Genomic DNA, 21,205 nt, shown 5'->3' with positions numbered 1-21,205 from the left:
TTTAAAATTCAAAAACCCATGGGTCAAACTTGTAATACTAACCACTTGATTTAAGTTTGACAATTTGAAATCTTTCAGCTCTATAGATAGAGTTTTTTTTGGGGTAGCTAAGCAAGCCTCCTTCGGAGAAACCCATAAATCCTCCCTTCCCATGGCACGGAAGGAACCCTCACAAAGGACAGCCATGGTATGCTTCCCACAGCTCCTAGTAACAGTTGGAGTGCCTTGAGTTCCTCCCTGTAGTGGCTCAATTTGGCTGTACTCTATTGCCGACGCCAGTATAACAACGGTCGGCTCGAAATTATGTCCGCTACTGGGAGGATACCCAGGTCCATCCTAAGTGGAACCAACGGGTATTAATTGGCAAGGCCGTAATACTTCTTATGTACTTGTTTTCAGTGATCGTCAGTGTATTTGTTTTACTGTGCCCCCAAAGTTCCGCCCCATACATGGCTGCCGAGCGTGCTTGCACTTTATAAATCTCCAATTGGGGGCTAATTGCCTTCAACGCACAACCATTGTGCATTTTCCGTAGACTCCCTATTGTCTGTACAAGACTCTAATTCGCCTTGTCAATTTGGGGAGCCCAAGACATTTTATCATTTAAGGTCAGTCCCGAGTATTGAAAGATATGTACTCGTTCCAACAGGATATCATCAATTACTGGATGGGGATAGATAGAAGGTGTAGCGTTAAAAAACATATATTTTGTTTTACTGATGTTAACTAGAAGTTTCCTCTTATTACAGAACTGGGTAAATTCCCTTAGTACTCGCTGCATCCCCATAGGTGACTTTGAGAGGAGCAGGGTATCGTCCGCAAACATTAATGTGGGAAATTTGCGTGATCCTATTTTTGGGGAATCCAGATCTTTTGCAAGGTACAAATCTTCTACTAGTTCATTAAGGAAGAGTGAAAAGAGGGTTGGCGCGAGCACACAGCCCTGCCGAACCCCCTTATCAACAGGAAAGGGGGCCGTCAATTGTGCATCTTTTCCATATCTCACTCTGGCATAGGTGCCCTCATGGAGGAGTTGAAGTTGTAAACAAAGGTAAGGTGGGACCCCCATGGTTGATAATATATTCCATAACTGGTCTCGAACAACCATGTCAAACGCTGACTTTAGGTCAACGAACGTGAGATAGAGACTCCCCTGTTCAAGGACCACATGCTTCCAGTGGATCAGCTGTAATCTAAACAACTGATCCACCGTAGACATCTTGGCCCTGAAACCCGCTTTTAGTGGGGTGAGTATGTCTCGATCTTCCATCCATTCCTGCAGTTTCCCTAACAACAACCTCCAATACAGTTTCTGAGGAACGTCAATGAGGCTAATGGGCCTATAATTTGACGGTTCCAATGGAGAACCTTTCTTATAAATTGGGACAATCTCAGCACCTGCCCACGTTGGTGGTGCAGGGAGACCATATTGAATTGCATTGAATAGTGCTAAAAGATATGGGGCCCAAATTAGCTGCTCACTTTTGAATAAATCGCCCGGGATTTTATCCAATCCTGGGGCTTTATTGGGCTGCAATTTGGCCAGAGCAGATGCCAACTCTCCCATAACAAATAGGGGTGCATCACATAGGCTTTGAAGATTAAAATTACAAAGTGGAGTGTTATTAAGATTTGGGTCAGAAAGGGAATAGGAATACAGATCCTTAAAGTACGAGAGCCAGGCACCTTCATCGATATTGGGATCAAGTGTGGTTCTACCTTCCACTTTCCCAAAATGGACCAAGTTCCAAAAACTTTTGCTATCTTTTTGGTCGAGGGCCATCTTAATCTCTTGCCATCTTAATGTTTCCCATTCAATTTTTGCATTTAAAATAATACTCTTGTAGGCCGTCCTAGCCTCCCTAATGCGGGAAGGATCGTCCCCTTTCAATTCGGTCAGCAGGTTTTGTTTTGCTACCCTACAAGCTTTCGTGTACCATGATTTCCTAGCACCACCAGATTTATGAATAATGATGCCGCTATAAAAAATAAAAGCCAGCCAGAGCCTCAGTCAATTCTTGGTGGGGTACACCTAGCTTACTATCGAACCAGGGATATGTCTGTTTTGAAACTACATCACTAGTTCTCTCTAGTACAGAGATAACACTGGCATATTATTTGGGCAGTAATTCCTCGGATTGTTTTAACTTGGTCCATCTGATCTGCCTCCCTCCCTCTACAATCGCCAGACTGTTTTCGAGCGCCTCGTCACAAACTCCTCTTGGCCGGACCACTGGCAATCCCAGACCATAATTATAGGATTGTGATCACTCTCGTGATCACTCTCACATCTTTCTCCTACAGCAAAATCGACCACCTTGTGCCATAGCTCTACACTAATCAAAATATAGACGAGGACCGTGGTCTGGCCAGACCTATTAAAGGTCGGTCGCCCAGGATTATCACTTAGAAAACGGCCATTGCGGGCCCTCAATGAGAAACTCAGAGTCAAGGAGGTTAACTGTAGGACTAGCGGAGTCCATCGAATAATAGAATACATGTTGCGAGGGGGGATTGACCAGGTAGAATCCTCTTCGCCAGTAATTGTATGTGTAACTCCATTTAATGGCTTGAAGTGGCAGTTAAAATCACTACAGATTATGAAATTTAGATTTCCTGCCAGTCTATGTAAAAGGTTTAACAGACTATCTATCGTCGGGGATGTCCCACCATACTGGACCGGGAGAGAATAAACATTAACAATGGCAAGTTTTTGGAAGTTCTTATGGGACTAAAGAATCCAGGTTATATCTAGAGAATGTGTCTCAAATCGTTTGACCTTGCATCCTAAATGTGAAGCAACCCATATGCAAAGGCCCCCTGACGGTCTCCCTATGGGACCCTTAACAGCCCCCTCACAGTAGGCCACATAACCTGCCCTATATTGTGGTTCTACCGCCCAGGTTTCCTGGAACACTCATATTACATGTTAATCTATGTATTCCCCCCAATCTGCTTGGTCGAGTTTGTAGACAAGCCCCGCAATATTCCAAGATAATATTCTTGAGCCACCAGTAATTAGTTGTGCATGTGGCCCTCCCATTCCCTCAGTTGACGGATTACCTGTGCCAGTACATACTGAGTTTCTAGCTTTACAGTGTTACCAACTTCAGGGGTGATCCCTAGATTACTATGTTCGGGGGTAGTCTGCGGGGTTTCAATAGCATAACAAACAGTTTCTCCATTATTATGAACACTTGTCTTTAAACAAGTCACATGTTGATGATTCCCCCCATTTTGCCCCAGTCTGGGCGCTGTTGCCTTGTTGCCCCCCACTACACACATCGATCTTGGTGGCTCATCTGCATCTCCGCATGGTGGTACATTGGTGCTTTTCTGTTTACCCATAATTGGAGCCTGATCGATATCGACCATGGTCAGTCAACTACTGAGTCCAGTGCACTGAATCTATTATAGAGGGGGACTGTTGACAGTTGGGCACCATTTTCCCTGATTGAGCAAATGTTCCTCCTTGATAATTGGGCCCTCCTACCTTCCACATACTCATAATTCCCTCGATTCAGCGAAGTGTCCGTTGGCGTATAAAAGTAACTCAGGTCCCTTGCCTGTATGAGAGTTTGCGGATTTACCAATGCACCCCCACAGACATGCGACAGAATTGAAATTGATGACAATACAATCTCCTGGTATGTTTTTCTGCTTCGTTCCTACCCAGGTCACCCTTCTTACAAATAAAATTCTAAACTGCGCCTGAGAGGTGAGCGGACTGTTGATGTTTAACCAGTGTATTGTCTTATTTTTTAACCGGTCGTGCGTTTCAGAGTGCCCTTTCCTAAGTTCTGGGACACCAGTCAAAACGGTAACATAGGGGGTACACTCAGGGGGGAGGTCTAGGTTTTGATGGGCATTTTCTACCTCTTTAGCTTTCCTCAGTCCCCCACCCAGTGACTCTGCAACCGTTGGTTTTCCTTTGTTAATTGTTTCTGGCCTCTTAACGTTAGTAGGCAGTGGTCGGGGACCCATACCGGCAGTTACAACTAAATTAGTGCCCGGTCGGCCCGCGACCACCCTTCCTCCTCCCTCCCTCAAGGCATCTGTACCCTGTACATCACCCACTAGATTGTTCTTAATATCATCAGCAACATTACTTAGTGAGGACTCAAGCTCCGTAAGCTTATTCTCAATTATCTAGAGTCTCGTTAGTATAGGTTCCAAAGATGTTTCTATCAGGGCGCCTATTTTTAACCAGTATTGATCATCAATTTTTGGGAGTCCAGTAGTCCTCTCTTCTGGGTTCTGATCATTTACCACTAAGAGCGTTGAAGGTGGAGCCTCCATTTTGGGGTCCACATTTGAGCTTTCATCCACTTTACTCCACTTAGATGCCTTGGAATTCTTCCCCTTCTGCTGGGCTCCTCCTCTCTTGCTTTTGGAGATTGCCCCCTGTGCATAATGCTTAGGGTTGGCGGGTTGGTTATGAACCAGGGCAGGACATAATACAGTGTTATTTGGAGGATTTTCCAGTGCTTCACCCCGGACCAGCGAAGGGCCTGAAACCTCTCGCTCCATAGTAGTACTCAAAGTGTCATCCCGGTGCAAACCTGGGCTCAACAGCTGCGGGGCAGGGAGCGGGTGGGTCTGTGGGGCAGTCAGTGGTGAGCCAGCATTCATTATTCCCCCCAGTGACGACCTCTTTGAGAATATAGGGTCCACCGAAAGTCTATGTTCAGTAATCGCTATCTCGTGGGCTAAGACGGATGATGCCCTTGTAATAAACTGTTCTAAGGTTCCTGCCACATAGCCCACTACAGCATTTATCCTTGTCCGTCCCTCACGTGTTGCCCTCGCTTTCCACAATTAAATGTAAGTCACAAAGCGATCATTAAATATAACAAATAATCACTTACTGGCAAACCACGGTGGCTGTTTCAATTGAAGAACTAAGGGAGAGGGCCCAGCCCAGCCTCTCACAGTCTCGAACGGGCTCAAACGGGCCCACCCTTAGCCCGGGCTTCGCCCGGCGCGCGCCCGCTCGCGTCCCGCGTGGCGTGAGGCGTACGCAAAATATAGTCTGTGTGCGGCAGGCAAAGGGGGCACAGGTGCTGCTGATTGCGGGGCTCCTGGGAGTTGGAGTCCCGCTGACGCTCCCCACACGGCCTCAGTATCACGGGCAGATCCAGGCAAGTTCACTGCTGTTTCTTTCAGCACCCCTTGTGCCTCTTTCACACCCCCTTCCCTCTTTCTGCACCCCTCTTGCCACTTTCTGCACTTCTACTTTTTTTTCTGCACCTCTCATGCTTCTTTCTGCACCCCTCTTTCATCTTCCTGCAGCCTTCTTCCCTCTTTTTGCACCCCTCTTGTCTCTTTCTGCACCTGTTCCTTCATTCTGCACTTCTTTTATTTATTTCTGTACCTCTTACTTCTTTCTGTACCGCCTTGCCTGCTTCTGCACCCATCTTCCCTATTTCTGCACCCCTTCTGTCTGTTTCTGCACTCCTCTTGCCTCTTTCTGCTCCTCTGTTCCTTTTGTATGCACTTTGTTTCTTTCTGCAGCTCTCTTGCTTCTCTCTACACCCCATTGCCACTTTCTCCACCCCTCTTCCCTCTTCATGCACCCCTCTTGCCTCTGTCTGCACCAATATTGGTTCTTTCTATAGTTCTCTTGCCTATTTCTTCGCCTCTCTTGCATTTTTCTTTGTATCTCTTGCAGCTTTCTGCTCTTCTCCTGCCTCTTTCTGTACTTCTCTTGCTTCTTTCTTCACCTCTCTTGCTTCTTTCTGCACCCCTCATGCCACTTTCTCCACCCCTGTTCCCACATTGTGTATCTCTTTTGCTTCTTTGTGCAATCCTCTTGCTTCTTTACCTCTCTTGCCTCTTTCTCCACCCCTTACCACTTTCTGCATCTCTGTTGCTTGTTTCTGCACTACTCTTGCCTCTTTCTCCACCTGTTTTTTCTTTCTGTACCTCACTTGCCTCTTTCTGCACCCCTTGCCCTTTTCTACACACCTCTTGCCTCATTCTGCACCTCTGTTCCTTCTTTCTGCAGTTCTTTTGTTTTCTGTCTGCACCATATTCTTCTTTCTACACCCCCTTTGTCTCTTTCTGCACCCCTCTTGTCTCTTTCTGCTCCTCTGTTCCTTTTTTGTGCACTTTGTTGGTTTCTTTCTGCAGCTCACTTCCTTCATTCTGCACCCCTTACCTCTTTCTTCAACCCTCTTCTCTTTCTGCACCTCTGTTCCTTCTTTCTGCATTTCTTTTGTTTCTTTCTACAGCTCTCTTGCTTCTTTCTACAGCCCCTTTCCTCTTTCTCCGCCCCTCTTTCCTCTTCCTGCATCCCCTTGCCTGTCAGCACTAATGTTGGTTCATTTTGTAGTTCTCTTGCCTCTTTCTGTACCTCTCTTGGATTTTTCTACGCATCTCTTGCAGCTGTCTGCTATTCTCTTGCCTCTTTCTGCACTTTTCATGCTTCTTTCTTCACCTCTCTTGCTTTTTTCTGCAACCCTCTTACAACTTTCTCCACCCCTGTTCCCCCTTTCTGCATCTCTGTGGCTTCTTTCTGCACTCATCTTGCTTGCTTCTACTCCTCTCCTGCCTCTTTCTCCACTCCTTACCACTTTCTGCATCTCTGTTGCTTGTTTTTGCACTTCTCTTGCCTCTTTCTCCACCCTCCTTCCCTCTCTTTCTGCACCTCTGTTACTTCTTTCTGCACTTCTCTTGCCTCTTTCAGCACCCCTCTTGTCTCAGTCTGCACCTCTGTTGGTTCTTTCTTCAGTTCTCTTGCCTCTTTCTGCACCTGTCTTGCCTTTTTCTGTGACTCTCTTGCCTCTTTCTGCACTTCTCATGCCTATTTCTGCACTGCTCTTGCTTCTTTATGCTCCTCTCATGCTTCTTTCTGCACCCCTATTGCATCTTTCTGCACTTGTCTTCCCTCTTTGTGCACCTCTCTTGTCTCTTTGTACACCTCTCTTGTCTCTTTCTGTACCTCGTTGCCTCTTTCTACACTTCTCTTGCCTCTTTCTGCACCTCTGTTGCTTCTTTCTGCACTTCTCTTCCCTCTTTCTGCATTTATGTTCCTTCTTTCAGTATTTCTCTTGCCTCTTTCTGTACCTCTGTTACTTCTTTCAGCACTTCTTTTGCCTCTTTCGGTACCCCTATTCCCTCTTTCTGCACCTCTCTTGCCTGTTTTTGCACCTCTCTTGCCTCTTTCTACTCTTCTCTTGTCTCTTTCTACACTTCTTTTGCCTCTTTCTGCACGTTTGTTGCCTCTTTCTGCACATTTATTACTCTTTCTGCATCACTCTTATTTTTTTCTGCACTTCTCTTCCTTCCTTTTGTACTTCTCTTGCCTGTTTCTATATTGAAATGGGAAGTGCAAGCTGTTAAGTTTAAAGGTATGCGTGCTCTCGTGACTGAGGTATATGTCTACTTGTACATGTATTCTCATGTGTTATGGATCTGAAGATGGTAGCTTAAAATGGGGGTAGCTTCTCTTATAGATGGTCAAATCTTGTTAGTTTTGCTCTGTCATTCGGTTGCACTGACAGACACGTTTTATGTAGGTGTGTAGAGCCCCTCAAATGTACCTTTGAATATGCATGTGCCTTGTATTAGGAGGAGAAAGAAATACATGCAACTTCTTGTACACAAATTTACAGAGTAGGCTGTTTGAAATACGGATATTCAAGTTTTTGTATGTTTAATTTTATGTAACACGTCACCAGGTAAAAGCAGAGACACACATATGCATACTTTCACAAACTTGGTCAGACTTGCAAAAGTGATATGGTTAGGATTGCTGTTTTACATTTGGTTGGCCAACAAATTCTGAACAGTCGAGGAATAGTAAACCTTCAAGAGAAAAGTGAGGTTTAAGACATCTTGGGAGAAGGATTAGTGATTAGGCTACTTTCTATGAGTCTGTGGAAGGGTACAGTCAAAGTAGGCTTCTTTCTGCACCTCTGTTGCTTCTTTCTGCACTTCTCTTGCTTCCTTTTGCACCTTTCTTCCTCTTTCTGGACTTATGTTGTCTTTTTCTGCACTTCTATTGCTTCTTTTTGCGCCTTTCTTCCTCTTTCTGCACATGTCCTACCTATGTAGGCATATTTAGAAATTAGCATTTAAAAAAACTTAGAAATTCACTGAAAAAACAGTGGTTTCAGGAAAAGTATAGTTAGGAAATAGCAGTTAAAAAGCCTTTCAAATTCACTGAAAAACTATAGGTTTCAGGGACATTATAGTTAGAAATTAGCATTTAAAAAAACTTAGAAATTCACTGAAAAAAACACAGGCTTCAGGGATGTTATAGTGAGTTGGACTTTCACTCGTACAAAACCAGATAAATCTGTCCGTTATAGTTAAGGGTGTATTGAGAAGTACATTAAGGAGTGAAGATCTGAGTTGGGGATGTCAGCAGAAGGGCATCCCCTAGAGGTGAAGAGGTGTAATTGCAACAGAAATGTTTTTACTAACGTTATTTCTTTTGGAGGGACTGAAGTTCATGTGTCTAATCTGAAGTACATGATAAAGGTGATGTCATAAGCAAAGTGGGGTTATGTTGCCAGACATTCCTGCTAGGGTGTCTGGCTGTATATGCGTAATCCTGTGATTTCATCAGTGATGCCTTTAGGGGCTGGAATTGCAATGCAGTCTAATGATACACAAATGTGATGAGTACCCTCATTCTAAAGTGATGCTTAAACATGTATTCTTGCTGCTGCGCTTAGGCGAAGAACCTAATGCAGTCTAATGATACACAAATGTGATGGGTACCCTCATTCTAAAGTGATGTTAAAACATGTATTCTTGCTGCTGCGCTTAGGTGAAGAACCCAGATGGCTAGCCCTTAAGATGTAGAGGTGCATACTTCATGGTCAGTAGGAAATGCTCAGTCAGGGTTGTGTGTCACCAAGGCAGGGTTACCTATTTTAAATGCTTGTTGAGATATTGGGGTGGGTCGCCACTGGGATGGTGCCAGTGTGCAGGGCCCTCGCTCCAGGTTATTTCCAACTATTGCATTGGGGCAAGATGATGTGCATACATGGGAGTGGTGGTACTAGACCCCACCCCCCCTGTGGGAGAGGTAGAGATGTTATGCAATGTCACAAAGGGATGTATGACATTACAACGCATGCTTTTACAACGCATGCCATTACGACGCAACTTTTACAACGCAAGTCGTTATAACGACTTGCGTTGGGGGCGCTGGATAGTGAATAGTTTAATTTACTATTCCAACTCCAGTCCCCGTGGATAGTAGGGAAGGTGTTGGATAGTAATTAAACTATTCCCTATCCTAGAGCGCCCTCCAGCGCATTTCGTTGTAATGACTTGCATTGTACTAGTTGCGTCGTAATGGTAGTGCGTTGTAAAAGTTGCGTTGTAAAGGATGTTTCCCGTCACAAAGTAATTCCAACAGCTTATGTATATTTGTAAATTGGTGCATAGTATTGAGTAGTGTGTGTTTAATAAATGTACTCTTACTTTAATAAAGCAGAGTACAGACTGGACAATCAATTATTGAAAGTTATTTCTGCGCACCTGCAAATGGCGATTACTAGCCCACCCCACCTCCCTTGAGTAAGCCTCAGATATGCTCTGCAACGCTACTCTCTGAGAGTCAGGTGCTACAATTAGGTTTTTGGTTCCCAGTGAAGGACAAATGTAGTCATGTTATTTGTGCAGGCCTCACAGATGCTGCCTCTTTTTCCAACAGTCAATAACTTTATTTCAGCCGTTGAGACTATAAAAGTATCACATTCATACAATACCCCAGCAGCATTAGAATTCCCCCAGCAGCAACAGCTAGCACACGTGTTCAAAACCTTCCAGATTCGTAGATCACAACCCACGCATTGGATACTTCTTCATTCCGTGACGGCTACCAGCACAAGTGAGTTCTGGAACATGCCCAAGTGACCTACTAATATGTGGAAGGAACTCTGTAAATCGCCGCAAATTGCACTCTACCACTGCCACTGAAAGGGGACTCCATCCCCCAGAAGGCCCTGACTTCCGCCAGGAGGTGCCGACGCTGCTGCTGTGTGCCCAGGGGGCGTTTAAAACAACTCGCGGCACCCGCTTCGCGGGCGCGCGCCGGGCGAAGCCCGGGCTATGGGCGGGCCCGTCTGTTGTTTTAAGGAGGAGGATGTAGAAAGGGTGATAATACAGATGTCTAGTAATAAAGCACCTAGCCCTGATTCCGTCCCTGCTGATTTGTATAAAAGTAACCCAAAATCTTGGGCCAAGAGATTAACTAATGTTTTTAATGTTTCAAGTGCACAGGGGTTTCCTGCCTCATGGTCTTTATCTACGATCATACCAGTTTTTAAAAAGGGCCGGAGAGGGGATCCACGGTGTTATAGACCAATATCTTTAATTAATTCTGCTGTTAAAATCTTAGGCAAAGTGATTCTAGCTGGGTGAATGATAACGAGGTGTTATCCAACCTACAATATGGCTATAGACAAGGAAGAAGCACTATGGACCAGTGCCTTAACCTACATCTAATAAAAGGCAAATATACCATAGCTAAAGAGGGTACCTTGCAGATGGCCTTGGTGGACCTTTCTTCGGCGTTTGATCTGGTTAACAGATCAAAGCTGTGGTCTATTTTGCTTGATATCGGCATTGACTCCTTGTCTACTTTTTGGCAGATTTACACCGGGATCTCTCAGCAACAGTTAGGGTCACCCAGGAAGGTAAATGCACAAGGCACTTTAAATTGGGTAGAGGCGTCCGTCAGGGGTGTATATTGGCACCACTACTTTTTACCCTCTATATTAATAAATTAGATAAGACCTTATATCAGGCAAGCTTGGATATTCCGCGAGTAGGAGAAAGGAGTATTACGGTTCTCCGATACGTGGACGACGCTGTGTTATTAGCCCGTACAGCTATTTGCCCCCAGAGGCTACTGGATGCCTTTGGGGCCTATATGAAGTCCCTGGATTTAGTAGTGAACATAACAAAATCTCATGTCACGTCAATGGGTCAAAGAAATAAAAAAGTGAAATCCTTCTACAGTAATGGACTAGAGGTGTTCAGGTGGTCCTTTTCTTACTTATCTGGGGGTTTTATTTGATGACAGATGTACCTGGGTCCCCCAACAAAAAGCCCAAAAAAGTGCAATGGTTAGATCAACGGCAGCTGTACAGGGGTTTGCACAGCGCCTGGGGACTAGGCCCCTGGAAGCCATGCTTAACATTTATAGATCTAAATGCCTGGCTATTGCTATGAATGGCACCGCCATCTGGGGCTATAAACATGTGGAAGGGGTGCAGACAGTTGAAAATAGATTTTTACGTATCCTTTTGTCAGTAGCTCAATCAACCTCAACCTTTGCAATTCGCCAGGAACTGGGGCTTGGATACGTGTCAGATTAGTTGAGGTTGGCCCCAGTGGTTTGCTGGCTTAAGACCTGACTTAATCCAGTTCTAACACTGAATCATCAAATCATTCGGGACTGTGTTACTCTGGATAAAGCCAAAAGTATTCAGTGGTTGCACTATGTTAAGCTGGTGTTCTTTAAATTGGGGCACCCAGTACTCTTTAACGCTCTGGATGGGATTAAAAAAGAGGAAGTGAAATGGGTTGAAACCCAACTTTTGAACTTATTGATGAGGGAGCGTGAAGAGCAGGAGTTAAAGAAACACTCCGTAAGGGCTCATTTCTTGTTAAAAACTACCCCACTAATTGAGCCATACTTGAGATTAGTTACTAAGCCTTTCCATCACTGGCTTTTAATCAGGTTTCGCTTCAATCTAATTCACTTCTCGCTGGGTAATCTGCAGGGCTGGTGTAAACCAGAGGACATAGGTCCATGTCCCTGTGATAATTTCTCATCACAGGATACACTGCACTTTATAATGTTTCGTGACTATTACAATGAAATTCGCAGGAGATTTCTAGTTCCTCTATTGAGGGGAAAGGCCTTTTTACAGGTTAGACCGGCATTACTTTATCTTCAACTGCTAAATGAGACATGGGATATTTTTAATATTGCCAGTTTTCTAGTTGCAGCGGTTCGTCTTAGGAAAAAAAGGTATCCAATGCTAAACATTACATGAAAATTCGTGTTTTATTGTTCTATGAAATTTCTCTTAAAAGAGTTTTTAAGCTTTGATGTATTTTATAATTGATCCTGTTGTATTATTTCTTCTTTTAACATCGCCCATACGTCTTATTGATCATATGATTTTATTATATTATGTATCGTGTACTGTACTTTTATGATTTTAAATAATCGAATAAAGTTATTTGACTGACTGACAGTACAGGCATAGTAAACAATCAATTTTAAAAAAAAAAACAGTCCGTAATAACGTGGATTTTCCTTCTTGGAGTCCAGACTTCCTAAAGCTCTGAGGGAGAGAAAGGGTTCAAAAAAGCGCATGTGCGTTCGATATAATGAATTAATAACCATCATACAAAAGCAGGAGCCTAGAGTTAGTAAAGTCTGCCTGACCCCCAATTGACGAACACGGACCTTAAAAGTGCCGGTGCCTAAAGTGCAAAAGGATCTGAAGATGGATTACAAAGATCCAAAATCTGGTTTGGTTCAAACTATCTAAGACAATAATAAGAGCGATAAAAACAAATATAATCAAGACCAGGAAGTGTAGCAGCAAAAGTCTATGCCGTAAGAGTTAACGGCATAACCCGTCCTGCATTACAATTCCATGTTTTTGAAAAAAATTTAATTATTAGATAGCTACTTATATAAAATAATTTAAGAAATATTAAAATACAAAAGGGTTACGTCAGTTACATGGTCAATTTGTGTCATCTACTAATCCACATTTTACCTAGAAATTTTGCAACTGCACAGAGAATTAGCAGGCTGGAGTCAGGTTTTAAGACATGCGACGCATCACTGTGACAGCGGGTACCTAGCTGTTTGCAGATAGAAGCTATCCGCCTAGATCTCAAATGGTGGTACCTAGGGCATGCCAAAAGTGTGTGACTATCATATGCACTCATACACCCATACAGACACTCACACACCGTCACTCACCCATTGAATTACTCACACACCTAGGAAGTCATGCAAACAATCAATCACACTCCCATTTACTCACCTATACAGTTATACAAACACCACCTCACTTATTTATACAGATACCAACACATACTTAGGGGCTATTGTATCAAGCCCTTTTCCCATTCACAAATGGGCCGATTCTCAGAATAGGCCCGTTTGCGGACGGGAAAAGGCCTTTGGGATGTATCATCCCAAAAGGACATAGCAAATTAAAGAATCACAAAATTTGCGATTCTCTATTTTGCAATTACATTTGAGGAATCACAAATTGCGATTCTGTATATGTGATGTAGAAAGCAACTAAGTTGTGAGAATTTGGAATAAGTAATCGCAAATTACCACCAACTGACAGTTGGTGGTAATTTGCGAATTTTTTGAAAAAAGCACTTTTATTTTCGAATTGCTACACATACATATTCCAGGGGTGCAGCAGGGTGTCCTTTTGACACCCTGGCACCCTTGGAATTGCATTCTCAATTTGCGATTCTCTAATTGAGAATGTCTTCCCATTCATTCCTATGGAGCTCCTAGCCCACATGAATGAATGGGAAGGAATTCCTTATTTGCGAATCTCAATTTGTGATTCTCAAATAAGGAATATGTAGGATTCGCTAAATTTTTATCAAATTCTACATACATTGCATTTTGTGATTCTCTATTTGCCATTCCCTAAAAATCACAATTTGAGAATCGCAAAATGCGTTTTTGATACTTATGGCCCTTACTCTCTCATACAATCACCGACACAAGCACACACTCATCCATACAGCCACTCTCACAATCACTCACTCTCACATATAGTAGCCTTTCACATATGTAGTTTCTCACATATGTACCACTGAGACATCTATTCACTCACCAACACAGCCATACACACACTCACCTACCCATATAGCCCCTCACAGTTGCACTCTTAAACCCATACACTCAGTGAATCACCCACTCACACATCCATGCAGGGAGTCATACACACCCCACTCACCCACACAGACACTCAGGCACCCATACAGGTACTCAGACAACCAATCAATAACCCGAGCTGAGGATTCTCCCTATGGTAAATTATAAGGAAAGGAAGAAAATTTAACTAACTCTTATCCACTCCTTCTTTGGTGCAGCTCCTGTTTTCTGCTCCGAAAGGCCTCTGATGTCTTCGGAATATTCAAATTCCATCAAAAACTAAAAACCTACCTGTTTAAACTCTATCTTGACCTGCAACGCCCGCTCACTGACACTTTCCCTTTCTCCTTTCCTAGTCCCCCTCAACTGATTTTGCTCCCATCTCTTACTCTCCAACTTAACGCCCTTTCAGCCTGGGTGTTTTTGCAATTTCACTGATGCTGAATTTAGGATCAGTCTTAAGATATTTTTCCCTTGTACGTTATTGTAATGAGATTCCTTTCACCATTATGTCTGAGATCCAGATGCACAGCCGTTGATCCTTATGTAAAGTGCACTGACACCTATTTTGATTAGAGTTGCACTATATAAAATTGTGAAATGAATAAATAAATAAATATCGGTTACCTCCATCACACAAGTACTGCCTTCCTCATCATGGCTCTTGTGAGTGAGGGAGATGAGGATGAGGGAGGGGTGATGTACATCTGCCATGGTTTTTACCAACAAGCATATATGCATTTGAAGAGAGAGTGCAGAATCTGTAAACCTGCTTCCAGCCAGTGGGAATAGAGAGGATCTCAGCAGGTTTGCTGCCCCCTGATCCATCCCTCTCCAGGTGCACTCCCTCCTATTCTTGGGCATGGACAGGATGCCTGGGTGGGTACTGAGGCCCTTCAGACTCTTCTTTACTCAAGACCAACACTCACTTGGATCTGGGACATGTTAATGAGACAGGTGTGTGCCTTCCAAAGGCCTCTCTTACTGCTGACTCTACATGGGAATGATTTACACCAGCGGTGCATTCAGTATAAAAGGGCGCTTGATCAATCCCCTCTACAGTTTTCTGAAGTTATGTTTTACTCCTTCAAGCATTGGTTTTTATCAACTCTAGTGCATATACATTGTAGGAGCGAACAGTAGGTAGATGAGGATAGTTGTTATAATGTAGGGTTGTTAGCTTGCCTATATCTTTACAGCTTCATAATTGTATTGATTTTATTCTTCATTTGCTCCTTAGGTGGTTAATCTGCTCCTCCACCATCCCCTCTCAATGACAAGCTCCTGCTACGCCTGCGCTTGTCACTGGAGGCGCCGGACAGATCTCGCTCTTCTGTGACCGGCATCAAGAATCCTTTCCAGAGTCCACTGCAAGAAGGACCCTTCGATGAGGGAAGGATGTGCTTCGCTGACACCTCTGCGTCTTTCTGATCATACCCCTTTAGACAGAATATTAGACAGCCCTGTGTGAGCCCAAAGCATTCAGTAACTCTCTGTACATTGCAGATTACTTGTGGCAGACAGACACTTGTGTCTGGATAAGATCTACCCCTGGTCTTCTGAAGATAGATTTGCACAGCCCAGCTCTGACAATACCTTCTAGCTTGCTCAGCGGTGGGGGCTCTTTAGGGATCATACAGAGACCAATGCAAATCATGAGTGTCTGATAAGAGTATTTATTGAGCTAGACACAAAGCTTGAATTACTTTTGACAATACCAGCTGACCCCCTTGACACTGTCCCTTGGATGAGGACAGAGCTCCCCCTGACACTGTCCCTTGGATGAGGGCAGAGGATCCCCCTGACACTGTCCCTTGGATGAGGGCAGAACTCCCCTTGACACTGTCCCTTGGATGAGGGCAGAGCTCCCATTGACACTGTCCCTTGGATGAGGGCAGAGGATTCCCCTGACACTGTCCCTTGGATGAGGGCAGAGCTCCCCTTGACACTGTCCCTTGGATGAGGGCAGAGTTCCCCTTGATACTGTCCCTTGGATGAGGGCAGGGGCTATGGGTGGGTTTAGATCCAGGTGTTGTGTTACTTTGCCTTCTGTCTGTCTTCCATCTGTATCCTTGTCTTGTACACTGTGTTACTGTTTCAGAGAAAAGGTAGAATGCCTTGCTTGTAGATCTGTCATTGATTAAACCAATGTTGAAACTTCAAATACGCAATAAAATCTTAATGCTTTACCACAGTGGGGTGTCATTCTTATTTGCACTACACATAGATTGTATTACTGTACATTGCACTAAAGTAAACAGTGAGGTTTTAATGGACAAACCCTGTGGGAGCCAAAAACTTTTACTTTGTTGTTTGTTCTGGTTCATTGGCCCATCAATGTAAGTAAATACAAAATGTATGCCACAATTTAAAAGTATAAAATCTTGATAATATACTTCAGCTAAACAAAATCTTCTTCTTCATAAATGCTAAACAAAATACTTCAGAATCACAGAAATCATATCTTTCACGACATTAAAAATAAACTCCATAAAAATATCTACACCCTTTGCATTCAATCTAACACCAGGACTTGATTAATTGTAAGCTTATACATCATGCCTTCTGCAAAAAGCTGGATACAGCAAACAGTATGCAAGTATTAGTATCTGTTTTGCATGTCATCAACACCTGCCTTATTTTGCTGAGTTCACACCATGAAAGTATATTTACAACACTAAAAAGTATCTCAATAAAAATGCAATACCAGACAAAACGTTGTAAAAAGATTCATTTAAAACCTCAGTTGGATATTAGAAATGACAAAAATAGGGCGGGAAAAAGTAAAAAAGAATCAAAGGGACTGATTTGGATCTTGGCAGATGGGACACTCCATCACATAGGTGACGGACATGCCGTCCGCCGAAATATGAATCCCATAATACCTTATGGCATTTAGATTTGACATCCACTGAAATCTGAATCAGGCCCTCAGTAGTCAGACAGCTTGAAAAAGAAACCAAGTTGACTGTTCTGGTTGGTTAAATAAATCACAAACAGTCTACTAAACCTCAGTTTTGGATCTGGGGAGTATTCCGCCTGAGGGTTGAAAAAGCCTCCGAGGAGCCAAGAGATATACATAGGGCGATGGATAACAATGAGTGTCTGCTTTCCAAGGCTGATATGTCAAAACTAACCAGGTAACACAATTCACTATCTCTTCATTCGATCACATAGCAATGGATCATAAAAAAGACATCAAAGGGCACAATATACAATTGTGGCAATTAAATAAAGTGATATCAATGTAAAAATGCTAAGACCCTAAAAACAGTAAATACATCAAGTACCAAGTGTATATGTCAAGTATTTGGATTTCATAATAGTGGAATCACCTTTTGAACAAGGGGCCATAAAACGTACAAAACAATACTAGGTGCAACAGCGACTACGGTGAGGTCTCATCACGAGGGCGTTGTAAAATGTCAGCAGATGCAAATCCATTGCAGGGGCCTGTGCTCGACCTCATGGTCACAGGTTCAAATCCCGGCGGGTCCACTCAGCCTTTCATCCATCTGAGGTCGATAAAATGAGTACCATTGAGTTGGGTAACAATGAACATCTGCTATTCAGCTCCAAGCGACCTCTGGGTGAACGTGCGCTTTACAAATACACATGTTATGTTATGTTAAATTGTCCCTGAGGGAAGCACAGAAATCATCTGATAGAGCAGGTTCAAAAGAGCGTTAATATCACCCTTTCCAAGGAATTGTTTACAAGAAGGAAGGGAGCAACAGCGTCCCCTGTTGGGACATGGCAGAAATCTCTGACAGATGGTTTCACTACTTCCTCCCTCTCTACACAGGCCTTTCTATGGGAGAGGAAGCAATCCTCTATCCACCCTTTATCCTTCTTGGTGATGCTTCTAGGGTTGTCAAAGACATGGGGAAGCCTAGGGAAAGGTGGTCCCTCTAATACATCTGAGCTCCAGGGATGCTAGGACCATGGTGACAGGAGAGGCAGTCAGAGATAAAAAGATGGCTAACGTCAGCCTCTTAATCTAGCCAAAAGGGAGCACCATAGTAATAAGGGAGCGAGGTGTATATGATCCTTGACATATTCTAGTTCAAACTCCTGATGGACTATAAAATGGGAGGTAGACGGCGGAACCCCCACGTGCCGTCAACAGACTCTGTTCTCTTCCACTTGTGCCCTTATGATGTCCCTGTGTCCTCATATCCCTGAACCATATATCAGGGAAGGAAGACACTTCTACCCGAAAATGTCTAAAATAGGTTTGCCCCCCAGGGTAGTAACTAGAGAGAAGACAGTCCCAACCGCACAAGAATACGGCTTACTCTACTCAAAACACACGGGGGCCATGAGCAACCTTAACGACCATCACCCCAAATAAGGGAACTGGCTCACTCTAGCGATGGATTTCCAACAAACACAAATGGGGCGCGTTTTGGTGTTTTTTGGTCCACATATCATTATGTGTGTCTTTGACAGATTAGTCTGCAGACCTAGCTTCCCCAAAAAAACAACAAGGAACTTAATAAGCTGCTTCAAGCCATTTGCAGTCCTGGCCAGTAGCACAGTGTCATCCGCGTAAAGGAGAGCCACCATGGGCTTACTTCTTACTACTTCTCATGAGTCCTCACATTTACTACAACAGATTCAAACTCATTAATGTAGAGCAGGTATAGGATTCGGGCAAGCAAACACCCCTGCCTGACCCCACAATGACCTGAGAAGGTTTGTGTGCACTCACCATTGTTACCATATCTAACTGACGATTTCAAGTCCCAATAGAGATATCGTAAAAATGCAACAAGATCTGCCTCCAGGCATGAAGATGTTAAAATGACCCACAGTTTTGACCGGTTAACAAACTAAAAAGGCGCTGGATATATCCAAGAAGGCCAGTTGAAGGGAAGCACCCATGGCATCCTTATATTTAGCTACTAGCAGCTGAAGATTAAGGGAGTGCACAGTAGTTCTAAGTCCTGTCCTGAACCCATATGGCACTGGGGAACTGATGTCATTTCATGATGTCCACTCTAAAAAGCGATCCAGTACTATGCGCCCAATTATTTTTGTGACTGAATCAAGGAGGGAGATGGGTTGATAGCATGCAGGGTCCACCAAGCTGCCCTTCTTGAAAACTGGAACAATAACTAATTTGTGCCAAGATCAGGAATGCCTGCCTTAGACACAGAGTAAAGACATTGGCATGTAATGGTGGCCAAAATTCCATATTTGTCTGATAGGTCCATAGGGACCCCATCTGGTCCAGGGGTGTTTTGACATGGCTATTTTGAATAGATTTAAAACCTCTTTATTAGTAAAGATAATGCCCAATGGCAAGGGTACATCAAGCAGCACATCTACCTCACAGCTGAAATTGGATAAATAGATGTTACTAAAATGCATGTTCCATATATTGGGCTGATATGAGAAGTTGCTAAGTCAGGGGGACACCGAGGAAAAGACTGCCCTAACTGTCTTCCAATTGACTTGGGTGCCCCAAGCATGAAAAACAACCTCTAAGGTTTCCCACTTTTCAACCCGCATATCAGCCTTTATTGATTTTAGGGCAAATTTGTAGTCCTTTCCGCAAGCACTAATAAATGCCTGGTCCCTCGGGATGGACTTTAGTGCAAGGTGCAACTTATCCCTTGCAACCCTACTAGACCTATCAAAGCATGACTTCTCCTTCCCAAGGGTGTTTCCAGGTGGCTTGGACAAGGACTTCATATATGAGTAGCCAGGGCACTGAAGTGGGTAAGGACAATAGAGGGCTCCAGGACCTCGAACAGTCAGCCCAACATTAGACCAGTACACTCACTAACCAGTTGGGCCGTCACTTTATTCATGTCGGCAGAGCGCCAAACTATTCTTCGACCTGCATCTTCAGTGACCAGTAACTGATTAGCTCCTCTTGCACTAGTCTTCTTGTTTCCAATGACAATAGAGAGGGCTAGGGGGTTAAGGTCATTACAAAATGTTGCAATCACCCTTCCATCAGCTAACAGGTGGTGGAGACTCCGAGTGGTGAAGATATAATCTATTACTGACCCCCCCCTCTCCCAATGTAGGTGGGACTAATGGCAGAGACACGAACTGGGACAGCCCAGTCCAAGTCATGGGATAGCAAAGGGTATGTAATAAAAACCCTCTGGGGTCTATGGCAATATCATAAGCATGGTCTACCCCAGACAAATCTGGTGCAAAGGTTGCTGATGTCAAGGGCTGGAAGATACCTATCTCTGCATTGAAATTGCCTGCAACGATTAGATTAAATGGACAATGTGAGTCAGTTGTTTAGCTGCCCTTTTGTCAATTTGAGGAAACAGGATGTGCAATATTCTATTATCCCTGAAAGAGAAATCGTTATTGTAACAAGCATTTGAAATGCAATCGGTTTTTGCCTTTGGGACCTTATATGTATTTAGCTATGCAGCACATTGGCCTGGGTGCTGAAACGTCTACTGTTCTTTAACATGGAGGGAAAGTAAGCACCAAACTGTGTGACATGCCAGGTATGGAAACACATGGAGAGAAATATTGCTTTTCAGCGGGAAATGGTGTAGTCCAAAGCTCTGATTTTAATATAAAATCAGGGTCTTCGGTGGTCATATCACTGAAAATACAAGATTTAAAACAAATATTGTTGTCAGCTGGTGCTCGTGGAAGACAATTTCTATTGACTGGAATCTAGAGAATGCTAAAGTGATTCTGGTATTTTACTGACCTCTGCTGGTCATTTTCTATCAAGAAAGTTAAAAAGAAGAAGTTGCCAGAAAAATAAAAAAAGAAAGTCCCTCAGCAGAAAGCAATTCTGGTGTTTTACTGACCTCTTCTGGTCGTATTCTATCAAGACAGTTAAATAGAGGCAGCTGAACAGAAAAAAGTCCCTAAGCGGAAGCAGACAAGTCCTAAGGCTGATCTCCAGAGCCCACAAAGTACATTGACATATAAGTACATAATAAGTATATACTAAAGTATATACAAGAGGTCTCGAATGCTCGACCTAAACAGGAATTATAAAGATAACGTGTCTGCAACCCCACCTTGACTCGAAGGCTTGCATAAACACCTTGCCCAACCATAATGGGGATATTTTTAACCCCTGCATCTAACCCACCCTGTGTTCCGCCCCATCAGATGGAGAGGCAGCAATGGTATATGCGATATACCCATTGAGGGCAACATCCTCTCCTGACCTTGTCTCCTGAGGAAAAACAACATTGTATCCCTTGATAAAAGTAACCCACTCATCATTATGTCGGTTGGAATGTACACCCGAAATAGTCCAACTAAAGGAATTAAGTGAAAAAAGAGATTACTATCAGGAACACA

The 21,205-nt window shown here is 43.6% G+C and overlaps 1 long non-coding RNA gene across 1 annotated transcript in view; it reads left to right on the top strand.

Moving 5' to 3' along the window:
* LOC144764026 (uncharacterized) overlaps positions 1-16,089 on the top strand; it is a 29,718-nt gene extending 13,629 nt beyond the window's left edge. Inside the window, exon 2 of the long non-coding RNA XR_013596299.1 lies at positions 15,141-16,089. This is a non-coding gene — a long non-coding RNA (uncharacterized LOC144764026). The remainder of the gene's footprint in view (positions 1-15,140) is intronic.
* The last annotated feature ends 5,116 nt before the right edge of the window (positions 16,090-21,205 follow it).

The sequence above is a fragment of the Lissotriton helveticus genome, chromosome 6, assembly GCF_964261635.1.
Source record: "Lissotriton helveticus chromosome 6, aLisHel1.1, whole genome shotgun sequence".
Lineage (NCBI taxonomy): Eukaryota > Metazoa > Chordata > Amphibia > Caudata > Salamandridae > Lissotriton > Lissotriton helveticus.
This window is presented reverse-complemented; position numbering and strand designations above follow the sequence as displayed.